Raw genomic sequence first — 13,101 nt, 5'->3', positions numbered from 1 at the left:
TAGGGCGTTAGTAGGTAATAGGTATTGTGGTTTCTCTTCAATAAATCTAGCATAATTTTCAGCTGTCATATCCACTAAGAAAAACTGATAATATTATTTGACCCACTGTAGGAGACTGGCTAGGGTATGAATTTTGCTAAAGTGTATCAAATTGTTGACGCTCCTCTTTAAGTGGAACCTGAGTTCTTTTCTAGTTTTCGCATTGATGTGTTCTCAATACAATGTAGGTGCTGCATCAAATATTTTTCATCTCCGTTGAAATTCATTCTAGGTGTTGGTTCACATTCCATTTTCACAATCTTTAAGCGGTATCTTCCAAAAAAAAAAATTACTATGTGCTAAAAAGTGTAAGTTTGTTAGTACATCATATATAAATATATTATAGTGAAACGTACTGTGTCAAATTAAAGACTTTATTTAATTTATGAGAAAAAGACTAATGGTACAAACTAATTGCATGAATCTAAATTGAAAAAAGATATTGGGAAAAAAAAAATCAAGCTAGCTATACCCCACGATATATGGTACCTACAGGGTCGGTTGGTTAAACTGATTATGTTATTTTTCATGCTTCTTTCATATCAAACAGCACTGGAGTATACAACTTGTCACCTGATATGGAAGATGCTCAAGCTAGGAAGCCTTGAATTCCTGCTTCGAAGAAACAATCTCGTTTCAAAGATGATACACATAATAATTTACCATCACGGATTAAATAATCTCTAACTCGATATTAATATTCCAGTCATTACATTTCTAAGAACACAAAGTAACAAAAATACAAATTTCAACGAACCAAAACATATGAAGTGTGCATAGTTAACAAAGTGCAGCTTTAGTGTCTATATAATGAACGCATACCATTTTTATTATTTTCCTGAAAATAAAACATGAAAAAAGTGCTTTAATTTCTCGAACTAAATAAGTTTTCAAACCAAGGGTCTGAACTCAGAAACTAAAACTATCGGTGACAACTGGCAAAGAACAACACATTAGTTCAAGAGCATGATAATGTATTTAAAAATGCAAATCATATCATTATTGAGTAAAGGGCAAATATTGGGAACCAAATAAGTGCTTGTTTTGCTTTATCATTTGAAATTTGCTCCAAAGATTTTCACTCATTCTAATATCCAAAACATAGAAGTAACTATTTTATCTTATTAAAAAAAATGTAAGTTATGTTGAAGGTAACTTTTTCACAAAAACATTTTAAGAAGGAAAAATTATTGGATGATTTTGAACCACATAATTCATAATTAATCTCTATATGACATGTAATTAAATATCATTAAATTTTTTTATAAATTAAAAAATTTAAGTATATATTATATAATAATTAGTCGAGACTATGAACATTTGATAATTCTAAATTGTCTAATAATTTTTTCATAAGAGGGTGTTGATCAATCATGGATCTGTGTAAATATTTTACTATAAGCTAAGCTGCACTGGTTGCAGCTGTTTGTATCAAGAGAGGCAAAAATATCACAAGCTTCACTTATGGATTGTACATGTCAACATCAGCACTGGGGTATACGACTTGTCACCTGATATTGAAGGTGCTCAAGCTAAATTTATATCTGCTTTTAGAAATTTTGAAAGAGACCAAAAGTGAGATTTTAATTTAATGTTAAAACTATATATACTGTTGTTAGCACTAGCCATATTCTACAGTTCTACTCCTTTGCAAGATGCAATTTATTCATTTTATCTCGTGCCTATCTTGGTCTCATGAGTTACTTTGTAAAATCTTATAGAAGATGATCACATCCGTCATGTGCTCTAGCTGCTCTATCTAACATATCGTCAGAAACATTCTAAAAATATTGATCTCAAGAAGTAATTAATCACACTAGCTTTCTGAGTAAAACACAGGCATATAATTAAGATTAGAAATTCTTATAAAAACGAATATGAAAGCTTATAAGACATTGAGAGTTTAATAAGCTGGTAACTAATCAAAAAAAGTTCGTTTTTAATTACATAGGAAATATTAGATACCAGCAAAATGCCACAATACTAGTTAGTTAATTAGTCACTTTGCAGTAGAAATACCTTGTAATTATCTTTCAGAAATAAGAAAATCTGCTATTTTGCCTAGCTTTCATCCTGAAATAGGAAAAGTATACTCAGAAATAAAAATGTCAGTTTTTTTTTTGTACTATGATATGATCATATCGATAAGAGTATTTACCAACTTTGAAATGTTAGCTATTTGAAATCATATATGAAAGATTACTCGTCCACAGAAAAAAGAAAAACTAATCCAGATTAAGCATCATATTTCTCACATTAACGTGCATTGCAATGAATTTTAAGGCAAGTTTTTAGCATTAATTCTAACATTAAAAAATATATATATACAACTTGCTATTTCTGAGTGCTGCACTTATAGCATTTATGTCTAGTAACAATAAAGAAAATAAGAAAAACACAAAGGATCATATGGACAATCTCCTCTTTATGACGATAAGTTTTTCCAAAATAAAAAAAGGAAATAAAGAAATCACTCGTACAGTCGTACCTGTTTTATATCTCACACCGTATGTGTTGTCCTCCATCTTTCCCTGAAATACATCCCAGTTCCACTAAAAACAGCTGAAAATTGAAGACCAACATATTAACCTAGAAACAGTATGAATTCGAAATGTTAATTTAACTTCAATTTTGAGAGAAAAGTAAATAGTGTATTGTGGGTGGAACTGTGGTTAAGATAGGGTTTAACGGAGGCAGAGAGGAGGAAGAGACTCACACTTTGTTCATCATTTATTCTTTATATTATTTTATCTGATCACTATTCTCTGGCCAACACTTGGGCTGCGCTGGAATGAAGTTGAAGAATAATGAGACAAAGAAAGGAAAGAAAATGGTACAATAAAGCAAGAAAAATTATATATTAATGTTTACTTTTTGTTTTGACTTGATATATAAAATAGTTACATAATTTCAACAGAAAATAATTAATGTTATATATAACTATTTTTATTTTTAATACATTTTGATTTGAAAGCAATTTTTCAAAATTAAGAAACAATTTGTAAAGAATATTTATGGTAAAATGAAAAGCATATGAATATATAAAAGACACAATAGTTTTCTACTTCTTCTTCACATTTTACTATCTAAAAAATTTATTTATAACAAAATATCTATTTTTTGTTCTTCCATTATTATAAAAACTTGATATTCACCTTTATATTCATTTAATCAGAATCGTTAAAATCATCCATCCACTCTAAATAAACCAGAAACTATCCACTTAGCGCCGTTGTTTATCTAAGTGGACTGCACATGACGAGAAGAAAAATGTTCAGCAGTATTATTTATTAGTATTTTGTATGTAGTCTTTCTTTTATTCGCTTTTCCCTATAATTTATATTCCTCTTTTTAATGTTGACATATTTTGCATAAAGCTTTTTGTACTATACATGAAACTTTACGAGAAAAAAAAGTATTAAATTTCTTTATTGAACAATCATATTTGCTAGCAGAAGAAACGGAAAACAGATAGACCACTTCAAAATCGAGTTCTATGTAATATTTATTGTTTTTGTCATAAACCAGATCTGTCTTGAAAGAGATCATATAAGCCAACATTTGGCTCGTAGGCCAAAAACGAAGTAAACTAAATTTTGGTGCAATTGCATGGGACATATAATTTGGACAAACAGTTAAGGCTAGTGTAAAGATAAATATTTGAAATTGTACTTATCAACTGAAAAGAAAATATCTAACACAAAACAGATAATACTGGAAATCTAAATTAATTTCCTCAAAAAAATTATAAATAAAATAAAATGTTCGATCTGAAGCACATGTTTATATTAGTTTCATTTTAAAAATGTTTTTAAGAAAAGCTCTCACAAATTAGAGCTAAAAAATTATTTAATTGAAATTAAACAAACTAATTCCAACACACACTAAACTTTCAGAAATGTTAAAAAAAATAATAAAAGGAAGCACATAATCTGTATCACAAACTAATTTCTGATGTTCTAATTAAACTCTAATGTCGACGTATAAATTAAAGATAGAGGTTGAAAGCCCTTGGATTACTAATTAGGAGAGCTTTTCTCCAATAACATGTTACTTAAAGTATTCGAATCTAACAGATTTTTCAGAGACATCCAAAAGGATATGAAAAACCAATAATAATAATAATAAATATTCATCTTATTTTCATTTCACTTTGCAGTACACCTACAAAAGCTCTTACAGATATTGCTATTATGATTAGTAGTTGTATATTAGCCAGGGAGGCGTTGCTTACCTTGTGAGTCCGGTGTTCAACCAACAATTTTCCCTTCACAAGTGGCCATTCTTCTTTAAAAAGAGAAGGAAAAAAATTATTCAGAAGCTGCTAAAAGTTTTTAAATCTGTAAATCTTTGACCGGAGAATAGTCTAAAAGGTTGGATCTCTAGAAACAATGCCAATTCATTTCCAAATCCCTAAAAGGGGAAAAGGAGAATCAATCACTCCGTAATATAAGGAATTTTTGTTCAAAATATCTAGAAGTTAAATGTGTAAATATGAGCCTATAAAACCTAAGTTTGGTGGAGGAATTGAAAATAAGAACTTACATATTGAATGCTTTCAACTTATGTCAATCCTTTCAACAACAAAAAACAAAACAGTTGTTTTATGCCATAACAGAATTACATATATCAAAATGCATAAAGTCACATTTATAGAACATAAATTTAATTTATAGATAGGACTAGATGTATAAGTTAAGGTAATATCCCTTTCATTGGTTTTAAATATTTTTTTTATAAATCAAAGAAAATATATTAAAAGTTGAGTAGAAGAGATACTCAACATAAGAAAGTCACACAAATAAAAAAGAAAAAAAAACACCAACAAATTAAAGACAGTCTACTAAAAAAAACTTATAACCAACAACCTAAGTTCATTGGTTTTAAATAATTATATATAACCAAAAAAACAAAAAAGAACACAATAGCGTCATTGCAAGACAGTTAATTAAACTGATTGATAATGAGTAATGACTGTCATTGCAAGACAATTAAACTGGTTGATCATAACTAATTAAAAAATGATTGATGGACACTCAACAAAATTATATATGTAAGATGCGTAACGATGAATTTGAAGTTATTATAACCTCGTACAAGCTATTCAATTATTATTATGAATGGCAAGTTTAATTAGCTGTGAGCAATCATTTACAAAAATAGATAAGCATTGACAGGCCAAAGAAAGGATTTCGCCAATATATAAGTAAGAGATGCAGCCATATTACTATAATCATCAGAACTCAGAAGTTTCCCCCCTCAAAAATTAAAATGAAAACCAGGACAGGCCAGCAATCTAGATATAGAAGAATTAACGGATTGCATGTGTATATGTTTGTATTAGGCATACGTGGTTGTTAATGAGAGTAACATGCATCCAATTCAGTGGGGACATCTCATCTGAAAAGCATATCATGATTGCAATATAGTATATATTAAGAATGGATTTCGAAGGAACCCTACTAAATATATATTTATTAAGTCGGGAAAATGTTATTAACATATATAAAAAAATTTGGCAATGAACTTTTTGTATTTTTTATTTTATATATATCTATCATATTTCCTATCTTATCATTCACTTCTCTTTAGGATATCTTCTTATCTCTTTTCTATCATAATTAATATATATATAGGTTAAAAACCTTATTTGGTCCCTTATAATATTTTTTTGTTTCAATTTAGTCTCACTTTAATTTTTTATTTCAATTTGGTCTCCAATAATTTAAATTATTGCAATTTGGGACTTCCGTCCAAATGATTTAAACGAAGTTAACTGTTGGCCACGTAGATGCCAGGTGGATGCAACGTAGAAGCATAGGTGAATGCCAAATTTCATGAATACACTTGGAACTAGAATGACCTGTTCTGAAACCAGAATGACCCGTTCTGATTGCACATGTTATGTGTTAATTTTGTAACTAGAACAGGCCGTTCCAAATGCAAATTTAACACACCATAAGTGCAGAAGAACGAGCCGTTTTGAAACCAGAACGGGCCGTTCTAGGGTTAGAACGACCCGTTCCAGAACGCCAACTTCATGCATACGTTGACCAAAATGCCGAAATGTGATTCAAAAATTGAAAATAAAAATTTATAACATATCATAAATTCAAAGACAGAAACATGGTTCAGAAACTGAAAATAAAAAATCAGAACATAACATATACTAAAAAATTTCAAAGAAATTACTGAGAAAGGAAATCATCTAGGTAACGCTGAAGGGAAACCCTAAACCACAAAAATTCAGGTTGTACCTCCTCAAGAACAGGTTGTTATTGTTGGGGTACATCGTCAATGACTTCAAGGGGAAACACCATTTCATTTCATCATTGACTATATAGTGTCAATTTGGTAGTAAGTGGTTCACTCCAGTTTGACTAACAATGAAATAAAACCTGCTATCATTGTCCTTAGTGATATACTACGTCGTCCTTAATGATACATTGTATAGCCCAAATGTTTAGCAATTGAAGTTATCAATTCTCATTGACAATATTCCGAATCTAGTGTTTGAAATACTTTGCAGGTTGGGTCTTTTTCCTTGCACGATTCAACCAGAACGACCCGTTCTGGTTATACTATTGGTGTGTTAATTTTGCATCTGGAACGGCCCGTTCCAGGTACAAAATTAACACACCAAGAGTGCAACCAGAACGGGCCGTTCTGGTTTCAGAACGGGCCATTCAGGTGTCAGAATGGGCCGTTCTAGTTCCAGGTGTATTCAAGAAATTTGGCATCCACTTACGCATCAACATGGCATCTACGTGGCATCCACCTGGCATCCACGTGGCCAACAGTTAACTCCGTTTAAATCATTTAGACGGAAGTCCCAAATTGCAATAATTTAAATTATTGGGAACCAAATTGAAACAAAAAATTAAAGTGGGACTAAATTCAAAACAAAAAATATATTATAAGGGACCAAATAAGGGTTTTAACCTATATATATATATATATATATATATATATATATATATATATAGAGAGAGAGAGAGAGAGAGAGGGTTATAATAACACCATTATAACTTTTACTAAGTATTACATCGCTCAATAACTTTATGTTAAATGTGAATTTTGTAAATCCAACCGTTAGATTGAAAGTTCATATCTCTTAGATCATATATACAAAATTTTATATTAATCCAAAATGATTTAATACTTCATTTTTATAAAACAAAATTGACGTAATATATTCATTTCAAAATACACTAAAATATGAACACTTTGATTACCTTCAAGTTGTTGTTCAATTTTAACAAAATTTGATATACAAGTATAAAGTGATATGAACTTTCAATCTAACGGTTGGATTTACAAAATTCACAATTAATATAAAGTTATTAAGTGGTGTAATACTTAGTAAAAGTTACAGCGGTGTAATTATAACCCTCTCATATATATATATATATATATATATAAACTTTCAATCTAACGGTTGGATTTACAAAATTCATATTTAATATAAAGTTATTGAGCGGTGTAATACTTAATAAAAGTTACATCAGTGTTATTATAACCCTCCTCATATATATATTAAATATGAGTTAATCATCCATACACTGTCAATATAAAATTTTTTTACACTGGAAATTAATCATATCTTTTAAATTATTTTATTTTATTCTTATTTCATTAAATAAACAAATGACATGATACTATTAAAAGATATGATTAGTTGTTAGTGTAAAAAAACTTTACACTGACAGTGTATAGATGATTAACTCATTAAATATTAATTTTCAGGCAACATTAATTAGATATAAGAAATGTTCCATCTTCGTTTTTCTTAAAATAAAAGTATAAATAAAAATTAGCATAGGCATATAAAGAAAAATGTTCAATCTTCATGTTTTTAAAATAAAATTATAAGATGAAAACTAGTATCAAGCATTTCAAAATTGAAAACTAAAAACTATCATTACAAGATTTATATACAGTGACATACAAAAATGTTATTATAATAATAATATATATATGTATAAATCTATTTGATATATAATTACATACTTTTAGTGTTGATTTTGAATATGATTCACCAACATATATTATGTGTCACTAAAATTTATAACTATACTTTTTAATAACATATTAATATATATTGAATCTATAGTGTAGGAATGCAAAAATAATTTTTAGTAACAAATATTATATCATTATATGATGTATATTTTCTTTTGGTAATGTACGTGTCATGTGGATTGTCTTGACTTTTTGATTTTGGTTTTCAAATGTAGGTTTTAAAAATAAACTGTGTTTGATAAAAATAGAGTTGAAATAATTTGTAAATTTAATTTTTAGTTTTCAAAATACTTTATGTTAATTTCCAAAAAAATACCAAATTTATAAATTTGATTTCTTTAATATTGTCATCAATTTTGACCATAACACCATCATTACTAATATTATTGTTACTCTCAATATCACAACAAATAATGTCAACACCACTATTAAATTATAACTAATCTCATTATTTACTTGAATCACTATCGTTAACATTGGTATTGCCATTGTCATTATTGACACCATCATCATATATATTATTACTAATACTATTATCAATATTATTTTTGTCACACACTCTTAAACTAATTTTAATTGGATAGGAAATTTTTAAAGTGTGTTTATTTGAAAAGTAAGAATCACAAAGAAAACACCATTAAAGTAATAAAAAAAAAATCAAATATCATATATTCGACCATACAAATCGGATACAAATGCCATCAACACTCAACGGTAATAAACAGGTAGTTCCCACTCCATAAGAATTAAGTGAAAATTTCATTAAAAATAGTTTAACCGAAATCAAATACCTCTTCCATGATCCATCCATTCATGTATTGGTCCTTCTCCATCTCAATTTCCATGAAATTGTTTTCCCTTCAAAAGCCCACAGGTACGGGAGGGACTCAGTAACCTTGGAACAGTGTAAAATTCGAAGCCATTGGATTAATTAGCATATCCAAGGCAGAAAAAGCGGCTTCGCATGGCTGAAACTGAAAGATAGGGTAAACGGCAACGAGGGCCAGCTTGTGTTACTCTACTCACAAATTGGAAATTAAATACAAAACTACGTTTGAGAATGACTAAAAGCCCACAAAATGTGTAAAACTGGTCTCCTAAAAGAGGACTATAATAAGCATAAAGAAAGGACTTTAAAACAATAAATCAATAGGGTTATCTTGCATAAATAGTCCATGCTGTTATCCGAATATGCCTATACCAAATGTTGTTAAACAAATAAAACGCTAGAAAGTAATATTAAACGGATTAATAGAACCCTTTCTCAAGGTTAATTAAGTAATTTCACATATGAGTATGTGTTTTGTGCTAAAATTTACATTCATTTATCTCTATTCCCATGCGATAGTTAAAAAAAAAAAAAAAATCTCTCTTGAAATCTACGAAATTTGTGATATAAATATTTATAAGAGAAGAAGTGGGAAAACTAATTCTTACACAGTGATAGTAACAACATTACACATTTTCATCACTCTTGTATCAACTTGTACCTTTTAATATATTCCTTTTTTGCTGATTAAAAAAAAAAGGCACAGTTGAAAATCCATATGGGATTTCTTTTTGTAAAGTCAACAAGATTTTTGTTTAAAGTTTCTCCGAACATACATATCGAGATAAAATTATGATAAAACGTTTTGAGAATAATAAAATATTTATTTAGAAGAAAAAATATTTCAATGAAAATTTTAAAACTAATGTATAAAATTAGCATTATATTAATGATAATTTTTGTTAATAATTTGTACAGAATATATTCATACCTCATCGATATGGATGTATGCAAAAAAAAGAGCTCTAAAATTAGTATTAACGCATTGTTTTATGTAGCAAAAAGAAAACAAAAAACTATTGGCAAGGACTTTATGTAAATAGCGTATATGGTTATAGTCTAGTTTGTTTTCCTATATATTCAGAAACTAGTAATACTAATCGTGATTCCAAAACTCAACAAAGTACATCAAATTTTTGATAAATTAACTGTGTTGTGAAGATTAACCTCTCAAACAATATTCAGATGAATAGATAGATAAAACATAAAAAGTATAATAATTTAAGAAAAAGAGAAAAATCAAATACAAAATAGAACGCTTCTAATTATAATAGTTTGGATAAGGATTAAATTAATGTGAAATGCAGATATGATCGACCTGTCTCAGCTGCTATATATAAATGGTTTTGGTGGACTAGTACTATATTTAATTAGTTTCAATTTTGCGTCACTACAAAGAAATGATTTTGGGAGAAAGCTAGTTCCAGCTCTTAATTACAAATATGAAAATTTTTATGAAATAAGTCATATGCAAAATATTAACAATTATATTCTTTAAGAATAGTTAAACCAAATAAATTATGTTTTAGAAATATATTTTTCCATTCTATTCGATCCAAATAGTTCGTAATACTTAGCATTACACATTGATCAGTACTTATGCATGAGGGCAGCGAATTTTATAAGAAATCAGTTTGTTCAATTTGGTATATGTGTTTGTGTCCTCTAGACTATATAGTGGGGTGATTTATTAAATTTTAGTAGCAATAACAAAAATAAGCCTACAGGGCTACAACAAAATCATGTGCAAAATTATTATACTATGATAAAACTCAACTTCTCATCCCTCTTAATCCTGCCTTTATTCCTATAGAAATGTCCAACGGAGTTTGAGGGAACTTAAGGTACTGCAACAAATAAAATTAAAAGTAATTTTTTTTAATTAAAAGTATATATACTCACTTGTATACCGTGTTGTTGAGGCCTTTCATATATCCTATGTTTGCAGGTCCCAGTAATTCGTTGTATCCATATCCATAACACAATCACTGCATGCCAATAGCTGAAAATTATAACAATCATTACAAGAAGACAGATCAAGAATATAATTAAAGAGCCTGCACTCTAAGATTAGTACTTACATTAATTTTTGCCTCTCTCTTGTTAAACTGTGCAACAATAACATTATCAAAAGTAGAACCAATTTTCAGAAAAATTGAATGGAGTTGCCAATTTATGTAACCGATGGTTTGGTATAAACGTAAGATGAGTATGAATTTGAACATAAGGGTAAGACTATAGTTCCTGCGTACATTGTTGAAAAAGATGAAATATATGAGTGTTATGATGACAGGCTGCGCCTCTGTGTGTCCAGATACATTTGCCTCATGTTCATTCATGTATTAATTTAGGTGTATATGCCTCAGAGCAATTTGGTTCTATGTAATTTCTTATTAGAAAGGACAAAAGCAAAAAGTGTCATATTTGAGACTAGTTAATAGGTGAAGGTCTGCGATGAAACCTTGAGCATTCACACCCGGGACCATGCAGTATCCAGAATCCAGCATCCAACTCTAATGGCCAATATTCTAACACTCCTTTCGAAACATGTGCAGATACATGAGCCATCATCTTTTTTATTTTTTTTATGCACAAGATCAAAGAGTAATTTATATATGGTTGCATAATAGTTTGGCTTTTGTGACTAAGGATGCGTTTGATTATTCATTTAAAAGTATTAGAATATGTATTTTTACTTTTTAATACATAAAATGTAAAAACATTAAAATTATTGTTTTGAAGTAAAAGTGAATTGAGTTATACTCAATTTTTATCCAAACACATTAAGTATAATAATCATGTATAATAGTTTTTAGTTCAATTCTCTTTTAATAAAAACCTCCAAGTAATTGCAAAGTTATTTCCAAGTATGCAGCATATTAATATTAATGTGTGACAACTTCTTAATTAATATAACACAAAAATAAAAATGATCTTTTTGTACTTGTATGGAGGGTGTTTTACATATATCTTAATTTAAACTTTTTAAATTAATAAAAATAAAGGCCGTGACGCACCCATTTGGGAATTTACTTCAATTTCGATTTTTATTTACTGGTTTGGACTTGACCATCCTGTTCCAAGTTGTTGTAAAGTTGGAAAGATGAATAAATTCAAACTCTTGAATCCTAAGTGGGCCTTAGATTTATGAGTCAAAAGAAATCTGAAATGGGAAAGTTTAACCAAGCATCGCCTATTGGTTTTATTTCCGATTCATAACTAGAAAGTTTTTCCGGTCGCTTGTTAATCGGGACTAAAATTCCAGAAAATAAAAATGTCAAAATAGAAATAAAACTGGATATTATTAGAAATGTCAAAAAAAAAAAAAATCATATTCATAAAACAGAAACATAACTAATCATGTGATTCTGATTTGGGAAAGGAACAGTCAACATGGGTTTGCTAATTAATTAATCAATACTAATGCTTTTCTGTTTTAGGCAGCATTATTCTAACACTTGATTCTGATTTGGGAAAGGTGGGGTTAACACGAGCTTGCCAATTAATAATGTTTTTCTATTTTAGGCAGAAATTTTCTAATTCTTGCTGTTTTGCCTTATTCTAAGGTTACTAGCTAGTATCCTAAGTTGTATTTAATAATCAATTGTGTTGAATTCGACCAGAGTTGAAAAAAAAAAAGTTTCACTCACAAATTTTATTTTATTTTATTTTATATTAAAATATGTATTTTTCTGTTGAACATGATTTTAAACTAATATTTAAATACATACTAAATTTATTTGTTAATACTTTTTGAACACGCAGTTTAGATTGTCCTAGGTATTTTAAATTTCTTTAAGAAAAATTTGTAGATTTAGTATGGAAGTTTTTAGTTGATGTAAAAAGATTAGATATGGGTTAAGACCTCAAAGTTAATTATAGTTAAAATAAGTTTCATAACTTAAAAAGTGATTACAGATTAATTCTTAACGACTACGAACAAAATTTGAATTAATGTCTTGAAATATAAGTATAAATAACAAAATTCATAAATAATTTATATTTATTAATAATTATCACTGACACTTTATTTTCTGAGCTGGAGTATTATAAATTATACTAGCAAGATGCAACGTACCAATTGATTACCTATTTGCATAAGAAAATGAGCAAATATACAGCCCCGTTGCTCAGGAAAATGAGCAAATATGCTTCCTCGTTTTCGGGGTGTATCATGTATCATCATATGAAAGAGACGTATAAGAGAGAGA

The 13,101-nt window shown here is 28.6% G+C and overlaps 1 long non-coding RNA gene across 1 annotated transcript; it reads right to left on the bottom strand.

Moving 5' to 3' along the window:
* Nucleotides 1–8,712: 8,712 nt before the first annotated feature.
* On the bottom strand, nt 8,713–11,694 carry LOC145950162 (uncharacterized). The gene is made up of 3 exons (XR_014428267.1): nt 10,972–11,694; nt 10,793–10,892; nt 8,713–9,035 (listed from the first exon to the last, which is right to left on the bottom strand). It is a non-coding gene; the product is annotated as an uncharacterized LOC145950162 (long non-coding RNA).
* Nucleotides 11,695–13,101: the final 1,407 nt, after the last annotated feature.

The sequence above is a fragment of the Cajanus cajan genome, chromosome 7, assembly GCF_000230855.2.
Source record: "Cajanus cajan strain Asha chromosome 7, NIPB_CcT2T_4, whole genome shotgun sequence".
In the NCBI taxonomy this organism is placed as follows: domain Eukaryota; kingdom Viridiplantae; phylum Streptophyta; class Magnoliopsida; order Fabales; family Fabaceae; genus Cajanus; species Cajanus cajan.
Note: the sequence above shows the minus strand (reverse complement) of the source record. Positions and strands in the feature narration are given on the sequence as shown.